This window comes from Choloepus didactylus, chromosome 2 (assembly GCF_015220235.1).
Source record: "Choloepus didactylus isolate mChoDid1 chromosome 2, mChoDid1.pri, whole genome shotgun sequence".
Classification (NCBI taxonomy): Eukaryota; Metazoa; Chordata; class Mammalia; order Pilosa; family Megalonychidae; genus Choloepus; species Choloepus didactylus.
In genome coordinates, this window is record NC_051308.1 from 233,404,814 (window position 1) to 233,424,224 (window position 19,411).

Sequence of the window (19,411 nt, forward strand, 5' to 3'; positions counted from 1 at the left end):
AGGCTTTAAGATTAGATTCGTATTTACAATCTTTTGTGATACTGTGTACTCATTTCGCATCTCTTGATGCCAGATTTTTCCACTATAACAATACTAAGCATGATCAGTTGGTTAATATGATTATTGTAGATCTTTCCATGCTAAAGGTACATTATCAAGTGATCTGTGAGGTGGTAATTACACAACGCGATTATTCTAATCCCCAGCTGTCTTTTCACCTGTTGGTTTAGCATCCATTATTGATCCTTGCCAGAATCAGTTGTTTCGTTGGAGATTGCAAACATTCCTTCTATATATGTTAGCTATCACGATACCGTAAACTGAGAGTGGGCTATATTCTCTCATAAAAAGGCAGAATGTTTAATTCTTTGCTTTTCATTATAAGTATTCTTACTAAAGAATTGATGCAATAGTCACCTCAGTGGTGGCCTTTGAGTTTCTTTGCTACTTTCTGTGTCACTGTAGGCATGTGGATTTTTATTTATTCATCATTTTATTCATTATGTTCTTTTGACGTGCCCCCAGTGGTCTGGGTGTTTCACAAGATATCCCAAGTTCACCCTTTACTCTCCCTGTTCTAGACCTGAGAATAGGTCATTTTTCTAAGAAGCTCTGGTTTTTTTTTATGGGGAATTCTATTTAGAAAACGTTATCTTAGCACATTGTTACTGCGTCTTCGTTGTTTCTAGGTCCTCTCTGTGGGCAGAGCTAGAAAATATGTTTATTGAAAATCAAAATTTCATGTTGATATATCCAATTAAATTTTACCATATTACAAGGTTGGAGTTTTGTATTTGTCTCTCTTCTCTTACACTGAAAATCCTAGTTTTTAATAGTTTATTTGCTTTACCCTACAGTATACATAAGGTTTAAAAATATGGTCTTCATATTACTGTTAATAAAACTACTGAGTCAAATTTAACATTTCTTTGTGGTTCTTTTTATCCTTCGAATATTCTGTCTGGAACCAGTTAGGAAATTGGAAAACATCGAGTATTTCAAATAGAGGAGATTTAATATAGGGAATTAGTTACATAGTTGTTGCAAGGCTGAAAGAACCAAAAAGAGTGGAGTAGGGTAGTTTAGAGATTAATAACTACAGGGTGAAGCTGTTACCTCAAGGATTGGGTTAGGGGAGGAGATGGTATTATCAGGACTTTAAAGCATGGAGGATGGGCCAACACCTTAACAGCTGCTGCCCCTTTAAGAGCTGGGACCTGAGGAGGAATTGTCAGAGGGGGCACCACATGGCTGGTGCTTAAAACATCCTCCTTCCCCAAGTTTTTAATTAATTTCTGGTTTATCATTTCAGTGTTTCTTTTCACAAAAATAAGCAATTATCTATATATATATATTCACTTTTTCTCCTTTCCTATGCAAAAGGTTGCCATATTACATGCATTGTTTGTTCAGCACCTTGCTGTTTTCACTTTATGTATCCTAGAGATCTTGCCTTTTTGAAAGAGGAAGTCTTTATTTTCAAAGCTTTATATTATTACCACATTGTGTTGGATATACCTAAGCTTGTTCAACTAGTCTTCTTTTGATGGATATCAGTAAATAATGCTTTACTGCTGATCTTTTAAAAATAGGTTTTGGTATGGTGTGGTAGAAGGACGCTATCAAAAGACAGGCTCCACTTGGCACTATCTTAAGGAAAAACCTTAAGTTTTCTGACTTAACTTTCCTCATTTGTAAAATAAAGGCTGAATTGCTTGATAATCTCTAAGATTGACTCCTGCTCTAATATTTTGTATTTTTCTGGAAGTTTCATTTATTAACCATATTTTATACCTATTATTCAGTAAAGTGTATGAGGCACTATAGGAAAATTACAAATGAGAACATAAGATTAAGTTTTAGTGGTATTACTGAGGATTTTTCAAACTTGCATCCAGGGTGCTTGTTAAAAAATTAAGATTCCAAATAGAACCATCCCTATTTCCTGAAACAATCTCCAGGAATCTAACTGCCAAGTGATTCTTAGGAGCAGACAAGCTTGTGGAACAGATTTACTTATGCACATTTGTCACTGTCCTTTAGGTTTGCTGGGGATAGGGAACAGTCAAAGCATTATTTAACTTTAATAAATTTTATTATTTACTTATGGAGAAAAGCTGCATATAAACACATCTATAGCAATATAAAATAGTGTGACATTAAGTGTCAAAGCGTAGGGAACATCTGGAAAAGATTAATGGAAGGGAGTGGTTAGGAAATGCCTTGTGATGGAAGGAGCTACGAGAGCTTTAGTTAGGCAGGAGCAGAAGGGTGTTCTTTTGCTTTGACCACCACCAGATACAAGACAGGCGGAAATGAAATTTTTCATTCCCTCATAGCATCTTGTATTAAAATGTATTATGCCCTTTGCAGAATAGTTTGTGTGTGAGTTAGGAAGCTGGCTTTTTATGCAAACTGAGAAATTTGATAGGAATAATGTGGGATTGTAGAGTGCTTTGAATTTTACTTCCCAAAGAAACAGCGTTTTCACCATGCTTCTCTGCTCACGTGTAGTGAGTTTCTAGAGACTTCGAATAGTTTGCAAAACAGATCCGTGGGGCAAAAGACTGCAGTCAGGGAAGTTAGAAAGGTGTCTGTTACAGTAGGATAAATGTGGATGACAATGACCAGCGTCATAGCAGGAGAAAAACAAGAAAGGACAGGACTTTTGAAGATGAAAGTCTATATGCAAGAAGATACCATGTAATATGGGACATATTTTTTTTAGGATGTTTTAAAATTAACTTTAATGGCTGGTTTATACAGTCTCTTTAAAAAAATAGATGGAATTATAAAATTGGGTTCAAATATTGGTTCCTCTTCTTTTTTAAAAGCTGTGTAATTGTGGGCAAATTTATTTATGAGTCCCGTTTTCCTCATCTGTAAAGCAGGACTGAATATGCCCCCCCCCCCATAGAGTTGAGGTAAGGATTAAATGAGATAAGGCACTTGACACATGTTCTCAATAACTGTTGATTCCCTTTTGTTTTGTCTTCTGATCATGACACCAGCTACATTTTAATGGTTACTTAAGACTTTGCTTCTCAGTCCATGGACCTGCAGCACTGCATCACCATGTGTTTTAGTTTCCTTTAATTTCCCCACTTCTAAAACAAATACTTTACAATGCGTTAGTTTAACAACAGGAATTTAATGGCTCACAGTTTCAGAGTTTCGGAGGCTAGAAGGCTTGCTTCCAGGTTGGTATCTTGTGGCCGGCAGGCAATCTTTGGGTTTCCTTGCCTTTCTGTCATAAGGCAATGCACATGGCCATGTCTTTTTCCTCTTTCGCGTTCCTTTGATTTCCTGCTTCTGGTTGCTCCCCATTGTTTCTCTTTCCCTCTGACTTGCTCTCTAGGCACAAGGGGTCTACAGTAACACGGATTAAGGCCCAACCTGGTTTAGTTGGGTCACACCTTAACTGAAGTAACATCTTGAAGAGATCTTATTTACAATGAATTCACACCTACCAGAATGCAGACTAAGACCAAAAACATGTATAGACTGGGGAGCCCAATTCAATCCACCACACTGGGGTTAGAATGCAGACTGTCAGGTCCCAACCCAGGTCCACTGAATCAGTAGTTTACAAGATCCACATTAATATATGAGACACATTGAAACTTTAGAGATTTCCAATGAGACTTCCTCCTTTACAGCTGAGTTCCTGATGATTTGGTTGTTCTTTCTTTGTAAAGTTGTTTTTGCTATATGCATTCTTGAAGGAAACAATTTCAGATCAATATGTGAGCACATGTTCAGAATGAATATTAGTTAAGTTGCAGAAATCTTTATACATTACCATTAAGTGGTAGTGACAGGTTTAGCTAGATTTTTTTAAATGTTGTAAGAAATAAATACAGAAGAGTGCATAAAACATGTACGGTTTAAAGAATAATTATAAGAAAGCACCTGTGTAACCACCATCCAGGTAAAAAAAATAAAATATTGACAGTGCCCCAGAGGCTCTTCCAGTGTACCCCCCTAGAGGTAACCACTTTTCTAACTTTGGTGATAATTTCCTTGCTTTTCTTGATAGTTTTGCCACCTATGTATGTATCTCTAAACAATATTTTAGTTTTGCCTGTTATCAATTTTACGTAAATGAAATCACATCTATTCTTTTTTTGTCTTCTTTTGCTTAATATTAAACATCATCCATTTGTTATGTAGATTTTCTTTTTTAAGGTAGAAGTCCAAAAAAGTCTGGCAAGTTTTGAACTATAACTATTAAATCTTTTGGGGGGGGGGAGTGGGGGGGTGGGGGAGGTAGGGAGAGAATTATCTGTCTTTATTTTCTTTAAAAATGTGGAATAGAAATATGACAACATATTAATGGATGTTAATTCTGGGTGGTTGGAATACAGTATTTTTTAATGTTCATTTTTATTTTCTATTTTTCCAACATTTTGTGACATTTTTCAAAAATACAGAAAATTTGAAAGAATCATGAGATGAACACCTAAATTCTGTGATTACATAATTACAAATATTTTACTATATTTGCTTTATTATATAACCACCTATTGCTCATTTCTCTCTATTCGTATCCATCCATATATATTTTTATGTATTTCAAAGTAAGCTGCAAGCATCAGTCAACCCTAAACACTTCAGTATGGGTATCATTAACTTGGGTTTGATAGTACTTTGCTTTTTTGTTGTTGTTTTTTTAGGTAAAATGTACATACAGTGAAATATACAAATCTTAAGTGTAACTCAAACCCCTCCCAAGATGTAGAATAATACCATAACCTCTAGAAAGTTCTTTATATCCCTTCCTGGTCAATGCAAGCCCACACTCACTGCCAGAGACAGTCCAATTCTGATTTTTTTCCACCATGAATTAGTTTTGGTTGTTTTAGAACTTCATATAAATGCAGTCCTACAGCATGGGCTCTTTTGTGTCTGGCTTCATTTGCTCAACATTATGATTATGAGATTCATCCATGTGATTGCATGTTGTAGTTCATTCCTTTTTATTACTGAGTAATAAATAGATTGTATGAAAATTTGTTTATCCATTCACCTGTTTATAGATATTTGGGTTGTTTCCAGTTTGGGGCTATTATGAATAAAGTGCTATAAACTTTTTTTTTATGGTGGCCCATCTATATTATTTTATTTGCATACCTCATCTCTGTGTCTAGTAACATACAGGAAGCTAAAGGATCAAATAGCAGACTGATGATAGGACCCTGCTATGAACATTTTTTGCATGTCTTTTAATGGTAGTATGTTTTCATTTACCTTGGATAGATACCTAGGAGTAGAATGGCTGGATCATAGGTATGTATTTAACTTTATATATCAAGCAGTTTCCCAAAATGATTGTATCATTTCATACTTCCACCAGTAAAAGGAGAGTTCAGCCTATCAACATTTTAACTTGAGAACTGTATTAGATACAAAAGAGGTCTAAGAAATTATCCTTGTCTAAAAAATTTGCAATATAATTTGGCAGATTAGCCCAATACACGTGAAACAAAGAGAAATTGAGTATTAAACTCTGCAAAGCTGATCTTACATACAGAAAGAATTGGTTAAGAAATCAAGAGGCATAAGTGCTCCCCTGGCAATCCCCTCTTCCCTCCATAGAAGTTTGCTGGACCAGGTGCTACACGGACTCTTCCTTTCAGTTCGAGTTCTTGTTTGTGGGATTCACAGGGCAAGACCAAGCAATCACTGAAATCATCAAGAAATTTAACCCATATATTTGGAATCCAAATAGGCCTGTTGGATCAGTGATGCAAACAAGATTATTTTTTAAGAAGATCAATATTAAAATATGTATTTCATGTTTTCTTATACATTCCATATCATATTTTAAAAACTAACTTCCTCTTTCTGACATGGCACAGCAAATCTGTACGCCCTTTTTAAGATAATTTATTTTTAATTGTGGTAAAATATACTTATAAATCATTTTGACTATTTTGAGTGGACAGTTCTGTGACGTTAAGTATATTCACAGTACTGTGACTTTCACCACTATTTCTGGACTATTTTTCATCATCCCAAACCAAAACTCATATTCATTTAGCATTAACTTGCCATTTCTCCCTCCCCTCCTGATAATCACTATTCTGCTTTCTGTCTCTATGAATTTGCTTATTCTGAGTATTTCATATAAGGAAACCATACAATATCTGTCCTTTAGTGTCTGACTTATTTCACTGCACATGATGTCTTCAGGGTTCACCCATGTTGTCGCATGTATCAGAACTTCATTACTTTTTGCGTCTGAATAATATTCCATTGTATGTATGTACCACGTTTTATTTCTCTCTTCATTGGTTGATGGACACTTGGGTTGCTTCCATCTTTTGGCAATGGTGAATAATGCTGCCATGAACATTGGTGTGTAAATATCTGTTTGAGTCCCTGCTTTCAGATCTTTTAGGGATACACCTAGAAGTGGTATTGCTGGGTCATGTGGTAATTCTAAACTTAACTGTCTGAGGAACTGCCAAACTGTCTTCCACAGCGGCTATACTATTTTACATTACCACCTACCATGTACAAGGATTCCTGTTTCTCCACATCCTTGGCAACACTTGTTATTTTCAGTTTTTAAAATGATAGCCATCCTAGTGGGTGTGAAATTATATCTTGTAGTTTTAATTTGCATTTCTTTAAAGGCTAATAATGTTCAACATGTTATTGGCTATTTGAACATCTTTAGAGAAATGTCTATTCAAATTCTTGGCCCATTTTTAAATTGAGTTGTTTGTCTTTTTGTTGTTGAGTTGAAGGAATCTTTGTAAATTTTGGATATTAAACCCATATCAGATATAATAACATCATTTGACCAGTACTAATCTAGTTTCAGTAGTGTACAACTCATACTCCTATACATTTCCATCCTTACCCCTTTATATTGTTATTGTCCAGTTTACATCTTGATACACTGAATGTATATTAACATAGATTTAAAATGTGATTTTCATATTTGCCTATTAAGTCACATGGTGGGAAAAGCAGTTACAAACCAAAAGTATAATATAGGATTTAGAAAAAAAAACAACCTTTGCCAGTGCCTTTTTTTTTTTTTATCTCTCTTATGGTTTCAGTTACTGTCTAGTGACCTTTTATTTCAGCCCGAAGGACTCCCTTTAGCATTTCTTGTAAGGCAGGTCTTCTGGAAATTAATTCCTTCCGCTTTTGTTTATCTGTAAATATCTTAATTTCCCCTTTATTATTATTTTTTTTAACACAGCTGTTCATAACAGCTTTATTTGCAACAGCCCAAAACTGGAAATAACCAAAATGACCCTCAAAAGGCAAATGGCTATACAGACTATAGCACATCATATCATGGGATAATACACAGTAATTAAATTAAAAGGAACAAACTTGGATGGATCACAAGGGCATTATTGTGAGTGAAAATGACAATGTCAGAAGTCATATACTATATGGTTTCATTTATATAACGTTCTCAAAATGACAAAATTATAGAGATGGAAAAGAGATCACTGGTTGCCAGGTATTAGAGACGGTGGCTGGAGGAGTTGGGGGCTAAGTTTATCTAGAAAATAATAGCACAAGGGAGATCTTTGTAGGGATGGAACAGTTCTATATCTTGATTGTGGTGGTGGTTACAATAATCTACACGTGTTAAAATGGCACAGAACTATGCACACACGTACCAATGTCAAATTTTGTTTTTCAGATTGTTGTGTAATTATGTGAGATGTAACCATTGGAGGAAGCTGGGTGTAGGGTACATGAGACCTCTCTGTATTACTTTCACAATTTTTGTGAATCTATAAATATTACAAAATAAAAATTTAAAAAAATAATAGCTGTTGGATATGATATGAAATAAAGTGCTAATAAAGTGCCTTGAAAATATCAGCTTGCTCAATAATCTCTTTCTATTGGTTTTGGGAAAGAGAAATGAGTTACTTTCAAAACCAGGTTTTAAAAAACCTTGCTGATGTTTACAGTCTTCCAGTTGAGAAATTTTGTTACTACTATCAGCACAATATAAAAGTAGTTTGGATTCCTTAAGCAAAGTCACTAAGTTAAAATTAATATTTAAAATGCATCTAGATTTGACTGCATGCTGTTTTAATTCCATAGCTAATTGCGGCTAAATTTAATTGTGTATAAATTTAATTCTAAGAGGTACATCTCTTCAAGCTACTTAATATAGCTAGCTTTCATTTTTGGTATAGAAAACATTTGCAATAGCAACAAAATGGAAGCAAAAGTGAAATGGAGGCCACTTAAAATGAGTAAAATCTAGTTCCTCAACCAAGATTAAATAGTCTTACATGTTTACTGGAGATATTTCAATACGAGTAAAAATTAACAAATACACACATCTCTCAACTAGCCAATATTTTAATAATCCAAAAAATTAGCATATATGTAAAAAGTACTTTCATACCTATTACCACCTGAAATAATGCATCATATAGTTTTCACAAATGTGTTCATTGACTTCTAACCTCTGCTCTTTTGTAGAATTACCTTTGCTGCAGCCAGGACTTGCTCCTTTTTTAACGATTCCACATTTATTCTTACAAGCATTTTATCTGGACTCTTATGCTAATTGATGAACAAGCAGTAAGCAGTTCAGATGTACCAGTAAGTCGCCACCATTCTCCTGACAAAGCTGAGGCTTCAGTCATTCGAAGACATGCTTTCGGAAGCTGCATTTTTCTTCCGAGCCGTGGGAAGCTGTGAGGCACTGTGGTCAGGAGCGCCATCCTCCTTCCAGCACCAGCTGCCACGGCTTCTGAGATTCTCCCGTGCATAGAGATTCCCCCGTGCATAGCGTGCACACTTGCACCTGCTGGGCAGCCAGAACTGCCTAGTCCCTCCGAAAAGTCTTCGGCTTGGAAACCCAGACCCCAACATGTGAATCTGCTGCCAGCAGAGTGCACTGGGTGTCTCTTTTATATTTGAAAGATGATTTTGCTGGATATGGAATTCTTGGTTAACAGGTTTGTTTGTTTGTTTTTTTCTTTAAGGACAGTTTTTTTTTTTACTTTTTTCTGGCCTCCCTGGTTTCTGGTGAGAAATCCAATACTAATCTTATTGGAGCTCCCTGATAGGTGACAATTCACTTCTTTTTCTGCTTTCAAAATCCTCTCTTTGTCTTTGGGTTTTGACAGTTTCACCAGAATGTGTCCTGGTGTAGGTCTCTTTGAGTCTATCCTGCTTGGAGTTTATTGAGCTTCCTGGATGTGTGTAATCATGTCAGATTTGGGAAGTTTTCGGCCATTGTTTCTTCAAGTATTTTTCTGCGCCTTTTCCTCTCTCTTCCTGGGACTCCAGTGATGCTTATGTTGGTACACTTGATGATGTCCCACAGGTCCTTTCAGCGCTGTTAATTTTCTTACTGCTCCTCACGCTGGATAATTTCAGTTGTCCTGTCTTTAGGTTCACTGATTCTTCTGCCTGTTCATATCTGCTGTTGAATCTGTCAAATGTTCCTTTTTATATTTTCCATCTCTTTATTTTGTCCAGGCAACCTTTTCCTACTTTCCTTTAGTTATTTGTATATGGATTCTTTTAGCTGATTGAACATATTTAAGACAGTTGATTTAAAATATTTGACTAATAGTTCCAGTGTATGAGCTTCCTCAGGGATGGTACCTGACAAATTGTTTTTTTTCCTGTGAATGGGCCATACTTTCCAGTTCTCCCACTCCTCTGGGATTGCAAAGGTTTTTGTTGTTTTATTGTTATTGTAGTTGTTGCTGACTAGAGTTGCCAATTTGTGACTTTTCCAAACTATTTTTGCTCCCAAATGGGGAATAGAAAGAGGAAAACGGGGGTGGGGGGGGTGGGGGGGAGGTACTACCTCTGTAAACCCCTGCTGCTTTTGCCTGAGGGGGTTGGGACAATGGCCATCCTCAGAGCTGGCCCTCCAGCCATGTGAAGTAGCTGATCAAAAGCAGCGATTAGTGATCAGACTACACACACACCGATTTTGGAGTTCTAGGTCTTGTCCTTGTAGCCCATACTGGCCCTGGAGAGTTCCCACTGCTGCCTCCCACTTGTGGGGTAGGGAATGGTAGTTGCTGTGCAGAGGGTAAAATTCACCGATTTTTACTGCGATTTACCAGCCTCTTCCTCTGGCTCTTCCCTGGTGCTACACAGTGTTCCGTTAGACTCCAGAGTTCAAAATAGTTGATTCATTCTTCCTGCCAGTTCAATAATTGTTTTGTTGGAGGTACTGATTCCTGGAGCTTCCTACTCTGTCATCTTCCCACAATACTCCAGGTACTAAATCTTAATGTTTGGTCTTCCTTGGAGAACATCCATTTATACAAGTTTAAAAGAAATTTTTTTTTTATCCCCTGTATTTAAAGGTATGTACTTTGTAGTATGTAAACCATTCAGCACTCTGGTTCAAAATATTACAAAATTGTTCGTTTTATTATATTTATTTTTTTAACTTTTTATTGTAGGAACATACACAAACTCAAAATTTCCTGTTTTAACCACATTCAAGTATCAAGTTCAGTGGTATTAATTACTTTCAAAATACTGTGCTACCATCACCAACTTCCATTACCCCACTTTTTTATCACCTCAGACAGAAACTCCACACCCATTAAGCAATAACTCCTCCATCCCTCCCCTCCCCTGTAACCTGAAATTCGCTGTCTCTCTCTATAAAATTTGCTTATTTCATGTAAACAAGATCATACAATATATTTATGTTTTTTTGTCTAGCTTATTTCATGTTATATGTATATATTTTTTGACAAAAATATTGTAAACTGTCCCAGGTGTCTTTTGATTTAAAATTAGACTATAGAATATCCTATTTTAAAATTCGTACTTTTGGCGTTGGCCTTACCGAGCCAGCCGGCCAGCCTGGCTCCCCTCCCCAGCCCTGACGGACAGGTGGACTGCCCTGAGGAGGTGGGGAGGGGAGGACTGGGCCCATCGGTTGGTGGGCAATGATGCCAAACTTCTGTGCTGTCCCCAACTGCACGCGGAAGAGCACGCAGTCCGACTTGGCCTTCTTCAGGTTCCTGCGGGACCCGACCAGATGCCAGAAGTGGGTGGAGAATTGTAGGAGGGCAGACTTGGAAGATAAAACACCTGATCAGCTAAATAAACATGATCGGTTATGTGCCAAACACTTTGAGACCTCTATGATCTGTAGAACTAGTCCTTATAGGACAGTCTTCGAGATAATGCTATACCAACAGTATTTGATCTTACCAGTCGTTTGAACAATCCACATGTTAGACACAGAATAAGAGAGTTGAGTGAAGATGAAATCAGGACACTGAAACAGAAAAAAATTGATAAAACTTCTGAACAGGAACAAAAACGTAAACAAACAAACAACAGCAGTGCTTAGAACCCAAGTACAGAAGAAGGGGGCAAAGAATAGGGTGAAGAGAAGGAAAACAAAGAATACCTAAAATCCTTATTTGAAATTTTGATTCTTATGGGAAAACAAAACATACCTCTGGATGGGCATGAGGCTGATGAACTCCGGGAAGGTCTCTTTACTCCTGATAACTTTCAAGCATTGCTGGAGTGCCGAATAAATTCTGGTGAAGAGGTTCTGAGAAAGTGCTTTGAGACAACAGCAGTTAACACGTTGTTCTGCTCGAAAACACAGCAGAAATGTGCTAGAAATATGTGAGAGCTGCATTTGGGAGGAGACTCTCAGGGAAGTGAGAGACTCACACTTCTTTTCCACTATCACTGATGATGTGATGGACATAGTAGGGGAAGAGCACCTACCAGTGTTGTTGAGGTTTGTGGATGAATTGCATAACCTGAGAGGAATTTGTGAGGTTCCTGCCTTATGAAGCTGATGCAGAAATTTTGGCTGTGAAATTTCACACTACAATAACTGAGAAGTGGGGGCTAAACATGGAGTACTGCCGTGGACAGACTTACATTGTATCTAGTGGATTTTCTTCCAAGATGAAAGTTGTTGCTTCTAGACTTCTAGAGAAATATCCCCAAGCTATCTACACACTCTGCTCTTCCTGTGCCTGTTAGGGGAGTATCTGTTGCATTGGAATGATTGAGGAAGTTTCTTCTTTTTTCCATCTATCACAACTACTTTTAGAACTTGACAGTGTAATTTCTGTCCTTTTTCAGAGCAATGAAGAAAGGGGTAATGAACTGAAGGAAATTTGCCATTCTCAATGGACAGGAAGGCATGATGCTTTTGAAATTTTAGTGGAACTCCTGCAAGCACTTGTTTTATGTTTAGATGGTATAAATAGTGACACAAATTTTACATGGAATAACTGCATAGCTGGCCAAGCATTTGTACTCTGTAGTGCAGTAACAGATTTTGATTTCATTGTTACCATTGTTGTTCTTAAGAACGTCCTTTATCTTTTACAAGAGCCTTTGGGAAAAATCTGCAGGTGCAAACCTCTGAAGTAGTCTTTGCAGCCAGCAGCTTGACGACAGTGCTACATTCACTTAATGAAGTGATGGAAAATATTGAAGTTTATTATGAGTTTTGGTTTGAGGAAGCCACAAATTTGGCAACCAAACTTGATATTCACATGAAACTCCCTGGCAAATTCCACAGAGCTCAGCAACGTAACCCAGAATCTCAATTAACCCCTGAGAGTTACTATAAGGAAACCTTAAGTGTTCCAACAGTGGAGCATATTATTCAGGAACTTAAACATATATTCTCATAACAGCACCTCAAAGCTCTTAAATGCTTGTCTCTGGTACCCTCTATCACGGGACAGCTCAAATTCAATACATTGGAGGAACACCATGCTGACATGTACAGAAGTGACTTACCCAATCCTGACACACTCTCAGCCGAGCTTCATTGTTGGCAAACCAGGTGGAAACACAGAGGGAAAGATACAGAGTTTCCATCTTCTATTTATGAAGCTCTCCATCTGCCTGACGTCAAGTTTTTTCCTAATGTTTATGCTTTGTTGAAGGTCTTACGCATTCTTCCTGTGATGAAGGTTAAGAATGAATGCTGAGGGGGCAAGATGGTGGACTGGTGAGCTGTATGTTTTAGTTACTCCTCCAGGAAAGTAGGTAGAAAGCCAGGAACTGCGTGGACTGGACACCACAGAGCAATCTGACTTTGGGCATACTTCATACAACACTCATGAAAATGTGGAACTGCTGAGATCAGTGAAATCTGTAAGTTTTCACGGCCAGGGGACCTGCACCCCTCCCTGCCAGGCTCAGTCCCGTGGGAGGAGGGGCTGTCAGCTCCGGGAAGGAGAAGGGAGAACTGCAGTGGCAGCCCTTATCGGAAACTCATTCTACTGATCCAAACTCCAACCATAGATAGACTGAGACCAGACACCAGAGAATCTGAGAGCAGCCAGCCCAGCAGAGAGGAGACAGACATAGAAAAAAACAGCACGAAAAACTCCAAAATAAAAGTGGAGGATTTTTGGAGTTCTGGTGAACATAGAAAGGGGAAGGGCAGAGCTCAGGCCCTCAGGCTCATATGCAAATCCCGAAGAAAAGCTGATCTCTCTGCCCTGTGGACCTTTCCTTAATGGCCCTAATTGCTTTGTCTCTTAGCATTTCAATAACCCATTAGATCTGTGAGGAGGGCCCTTTTTTTTTTTAATCCTTTTTTCTTTTTCTAAAACAATTACTCTAAGAAGCCCAATACAGAAAGCTTCAAAGACTTGCAATTTGGGCAGGTCAAGACAAGAGCAGAACTAAGAGAGCTCTGAGACAAAAGGCAATAATCCAGTGGCTGATAAATTTTACTAAACACCACAACTTCCCAAGAAAAGGGGGGTGTCTGCTCACAGCCATCATCCTGGTGGACAGGAAACACTCCTGCCCATCGCCAGCCCCATAGCCCAGAGCTGCCCCAGACAATCCAGTGTGATGGAAGTGCTTCAAATAACAGGCACACTCCACAAAACTGGGCGTGGACATTAGCCTTCCCTGCAACCTCAGCTGATTGTCCCAGAGTTGGGAAGGTCGAGCAGTGTGAATTAACAAAGCCCCATTCAGCCATCATTTCAGCAGACTGGGAGCCTCCCTACACAGCCCAGCAGCCCAGAACCGCCCTGGGGGGACGGCACTCACCTGTGACAAAGCACAGTCATCCCTCAACAGAGGACCAGGGGGTGCATGGCCTGGAAGAGGGACCCACTTGCAAGTCTCAGGAGCCATACACCAATACCAAGGACTTGTGGGTCAGTGGCAGAGACAAACTGTGGCAGGAATGAACTGAAGGATTAGACTATTGCAGCAGCTTTAAAACTCCAGGATCACCAGGGAGATTTGATTGTTAGAGCCACCCCCACTCCCTGACTGCCCAGAAACACGCCCCATATACAGGGCGGGCAACACCAACTACACACACAAGCTTGGTACACCAATTGGACCCCACAAGACTCACTCCCCCACTCACCACAAAGGCAAAGCAGGGGAGAACTGGCTTGTGGAGAACAGGTGGCTCGTGGACACCACCTGCTGGTTAGAGAAAGTGTACTCCACGAAGCTATAGATCTGATAAATTAGAGATAAGGACTTCAATTGGTCTACACATCCTAAAAGAACCCTATCAAGTTCAGCAAATGCCAAGAGGCCAAAAACAACAGAAAATTATAAAGCATATGAAAAAACCAGACGATATGGATAACCCAAGCCCAAGCACCCAAATCAAAAGATCAGAGGAGACACAGCACCTAGAGCAGCTACTCAAAGAACTAGAGATGAACAATGAGACCATAGTACGGGAGACAAAGGAAATCAAGAAGACCCTAGAAGAGCATAAAGAAGACATTGCAAGACTAAATAAAAAAATAGATGATCTTATGGAAATTAAAGAAACTGTTGATCAAATTAAAAAGATTCTGGACACTCATAGTACAAGACTAGAGGAAGTTGAACAACGAATCAGTGACCTGGAGGATGACAGAATGGAAAATGAAAGCATTAAAGAAAGAATGGGGGAAAAAATTGAAAAAATCGAAACGGACCTCAGGGATATGATAGATAATATAAAGTGTCCTAATATAAGACTCATTGGTGTTCCAGAAGGGGAAGAAAAGAGTAAAGGTCTAGGAAGAGTATTCAAAGAAATTGTTGGGGAAAACTTCCCAAATCTTCTAAACAACATAAATACACAAATCATAAATGCTCAGCGAACTCCAAATAGAATAAATCCAAATAAACCCACTCCGAGACATATTCTGATCACACTGTCAAACATGGAAGAGAAGGAGCAAGTTCTGAAAGCAGCAAGAGAAAAGCAGTTCACCACATACAAAGGAAACAGCATAAGACTAAGTAGTCACTACTCAGCAGCCACCATGGAGGCGAGAAGGCAGTGGCACAATATATTTAAAATTCTGAGTGAGAAAAATTTCCAGCCAAGAATACTTTATCCAGCAAAGCTCTCCTTCAAATTTGAGGGAGAGCTTAAATTTTTCACAGACAAACAAATGCTGAGAGAATTTGCTAACAAGAGACCTGTCCTACTGGAGATACTAAAGGGAGCCCTACAGACAGAGAAACAAAGACAGGACAGAGAGACTTGGAGAAAGGTTCAGTACTAAAGAGATTCGGTACGGGTACAATAAAGGATATTAATAGAGAGAGGGGAAAAATATATATGACAAACATAAACCAAAGGATAAGATGGCTGATTCAAGAAATGCCTTCACGGTTATAACGTTGAATGTAAATGGGTTAAACTCCCCAATTAAAAGATATAGATTCGCAGAATGGATCAAAAAAAATGAACCATCAATATGTTGCATACAAGAGACTCATCTTAAACACGGGGACACAAAGAAACTGAAAGTGAAAGGATGGAAAAAAATATTTCATGCAAGCTACAGCCAAAAGAAAGCAGGTGTAGCAATATTAATCTCAGATAAAATAGACTTTAAATGCAGGGATGTTTTGAGAGACAAAGAAGGCCACTACATACTAATAAAAGGGGCAATTCAACAAGAAGAAATAACAATCGTAAATGTCTATGCACTCAATCAAGGTGCCACAAAATACATGAGAGAAACACTGGCAAAACTAAAGGAAGCAATTGATGTTTCCACAATAATTGTGGGAGACTTCAACACATCACTCTCTCCTATAGATAGATCAATCAGACAGAGGACCAATAAGGAAATTGAAAACCTAAACAATCTGATAAATGAATTAGATTTAACTGACATATACAGAACATTACATCCCAAATCACCAGGATACACATACTTTTTTAGTGCTCACGGAACTTTCTCCAGAATATATCGTATGCTGGGACATAAAACAAGCCTCAATAAATTTAAAAAGATTGAAATTATTCAAAGCACATTCTCTGACCACAATGGAATACAATTAGAAGTCAATAACCATCAGAGACTTAGAAAATTCACAAATACCTGGAGGTTAAACAACACACTCCTAAACAATCAGTGGGTTAAAGAAGAAATAGCAAGAGAAATTGCTAAATATATAGAGACGAATGAAAATGAGAACACAATATACCAAAACCTGTGGGATGCAGCAAAAGCAGTGCTGAGGGGGAAATTTATAGCACTAAACGCATATATTAAAAAGGAAGAAAGAGCCAAAATCAAAGAACTAATGGATCAACTGCAGAAGCTAGAAAATGAACAGCAAACCAATCCTAAACCAGGTAGAAGAAAAGAAATAACAAGGACTAAAGCAGAAATAAATGACATAGAGAAGAAAAAAACAATACAGAGGATAAACATCACCAAAAGTTGGTTCTTTGAGAAGATCAACAAGATTGACAAGCCCCTAGCTAGACTGACAAAATCAAAAAGAGAGAAGACCCATATAAACAAAATAATGAATGAAAAAGGTGACATAACTGCAGATCCTGAAGAAATTAAAAAAATTATAAGAGGATACTATGAACAACTGTATGGCAACAAACTGGATAATGTAGAGGAAATGGACAATTTCCTGGAAACATATGAACAACCTAGACTGACCAGAGAAGAAATAGAAGACCTCAACCAACCCATCACAAGCAAAGAGATCCAATCAGTCATCAGAAATCTTCCCACAAATAAATGCCCAGGGCCAGATGGCTTCACAGGGGAATTCTACCAAACTTTCCAGAAAGAACTGACACCAATCTTACTCAAACTCTTTCAAAACATTGAAGAAAATGGAACACTACCTAACTCATTTTATGAAGCTAACATCAATCTAATACCAAAACCAGGCAGAGATGCTACAAAAAAGGAAAACTACTGGCCAATCTCCCTAATGAATATAGATGCAAAAATCCTCAACAAAATACTTGCAAATCGAATCCAAAGACACATTAAAAAAATCATACACCATGACCAAGTGGGGTTCATTCCAGGCATGCAAGGATGGTTCAACATAAGAAAATCAATCAATGTATTATAACACATTAAAAATTCGAAAGGGAAAAATCAAATGATCATCTCAATAGATGCTGAAAAAGCATTTGACAAAATCCAACATCCCTTTTTGATAAAAACACTTCAGAAGGTAGGAATTGAAGGAAACTTCCTCAATATGATAAAGAGCATATATATGAAAAACCCACAGCCAGCATAGTACTCAATGGTGAGAGACTGAAAGCCTTCCCTCTAAGATCAGGAACAAGACAAGGATGCCCGCTGTCACCACTGTTATTCAACATTGTGCTGGAAGTGCTAGCCAGGGCAATCCGGCAAGACAAAGAAATAAAAGGCATCCAAATTGGAAAAGAAGAAGTAAAACTGTCACTGTTTGCAGATGATATGATCTTATATCTGGAAAACCCTGAGAAATCGACGATACAGCTACTAGAGCTAATAAACAAATTTAGCAAAGTAGCGGGATACAAGATTAATGCGCATAAGTCAGTAATGTTTCTATATGCTAGAAATGAACAAACTGAAGTGACACTCAAGAAAAAGATACCATTTTCAATAGCAACTAAAAAAATCAAGTACCTAGGAATAAACTTAACCAAAGATGTAAAAGACCTGTACAAAGAAAACTACGTAACTCTACTAAAAGAAATAGAAGTGAACCTTAAAAGATGGAAAAATATTCCATGTTCATGGATAGGAAGGCTAAATGTCATTAAGATGTCAATTCTACCCAAACTCATCTACAGATTCAATGCAGTCCCAATCAAAATTCCAACAACCTACTTTGCAGACTTGGAAAAGCTAGTTATCAAATTTCTTTGGAAAGGGAAGATGCCTCGAATTGCTAAAGACACTCTAAAAAAGAAAAAGGAAGTGGGAGGACTTACACTCCCTGACTCTGAAGCTTATTATAAAGCCACAGTTGTCAAAACAGCATGGTACTGGCACAAAGATAGACATATAGATCAATGGAATCGAATTGAGAATTCAGAGATAGACCCTCAGATCTATGGCCGCCTGATCTTTGATAAGGCCCCCAAAGTCACCGAACTGAGCCATAATGGTCTTTTCAACAAATGGGGCTGGGAGAGTTGGATATCCATATCCAAAAGAATGAAAGAGGACCCCTACCTCACCCCCTACACAAAAATTAACTGAAAATGGATGAAAGATCTCAATATAAAAGAAAGTACCATAAAACTCCTAGAAGATAATGTAGGAAAACATCTTCAAGACCTTGTGTTAGGCAGCCACTTCCTAGACTTTACACCCAAAGCACAAGCAACAAAAGAAAAAATAGATAAATGGGAACTCCTCAAGCTTAGAAGTTTCTGTACCTCAAAGGTTTCTCAAAAAGGTAAAGAGGCAGCCAACTCAATGGGAAAAAATTTTTGGAAACCATGTATCTGATAAAAGACTGATATCTTGCATATATAAAGAAATCCTACAACTCAATGACAATAGTACAGACAGCCCAATTATAAAATGGGCAAAAGATATGAAAAGACAATTCTCTAAAGAGGAAATACAAATGGCCAAGAAACACATGAAAAAATGTTCAGCTTCACTAGCTATTAGAGAGATGCAAATTAAGACCACAATGAGATACCATCTAACACCAGTTAGAATGGCTGCCATTAAACAAACAGGAAACTACAAATGCTGGAGGGGATGTGGAGAAATTGGAACTCTAATTCATTGTTGGTGGGACTGTATAATGGTTCAGCCACTCTGGAAGTCAGTCTGGCAGTTCCTTAGAAAACTAGAAATAAAGTTACCATTTGATCCAGCTATTACACTTCTCGGTATATACCCGGAAGATCGGAAAGCAGTGACACGAACAGATATCTGCAAGCCAATGTTCATAGCAGCATTATTCACAATTGCCAAGAGATGGAAACAACCCAAATGTCCTTCAACAGATGAGTGGATAAATAAAATGTGGTACATACACACGATGGAATACTACACGGCAGTAAGAAGGAACGACCTCGTGAAACATATGACAACATGGATGAACCTTGAAGACATAATGCTGAGCGAAATAAGCCAGGCACAGAAAGAGAAATATTATATGCTAACAC

General features: G+C 37.9%; 1 protein-coding gene across 4 annotated transcripts in view; it reads left to right on the top strand.

Annotated features, from left to right (window-relative positions):
• The window catches only part of FBXO42 (F-box protein 42), a 145,542-nt gene that overhangs the window by 6,662 nt on the left and 119,469 nt on the right, over positions 1-19,411 (top strand). For 2 of the 4 annotated variants that reach the window (XM_037828403.1, XM_037828405.1), the window contains exon 2: positions 8,476-8,957. The exons of the other annotated variants lie outside the window; for them this stretch is intronic. The gene's annotated coding sequence lies outside the window, so the exon portion shown is untranslated. The remainder of the gene's footprint in view (positions 1-8,475; positions 8,958-19,411) is intronic. 4 annotated transcript variants of the gene reach the window in all.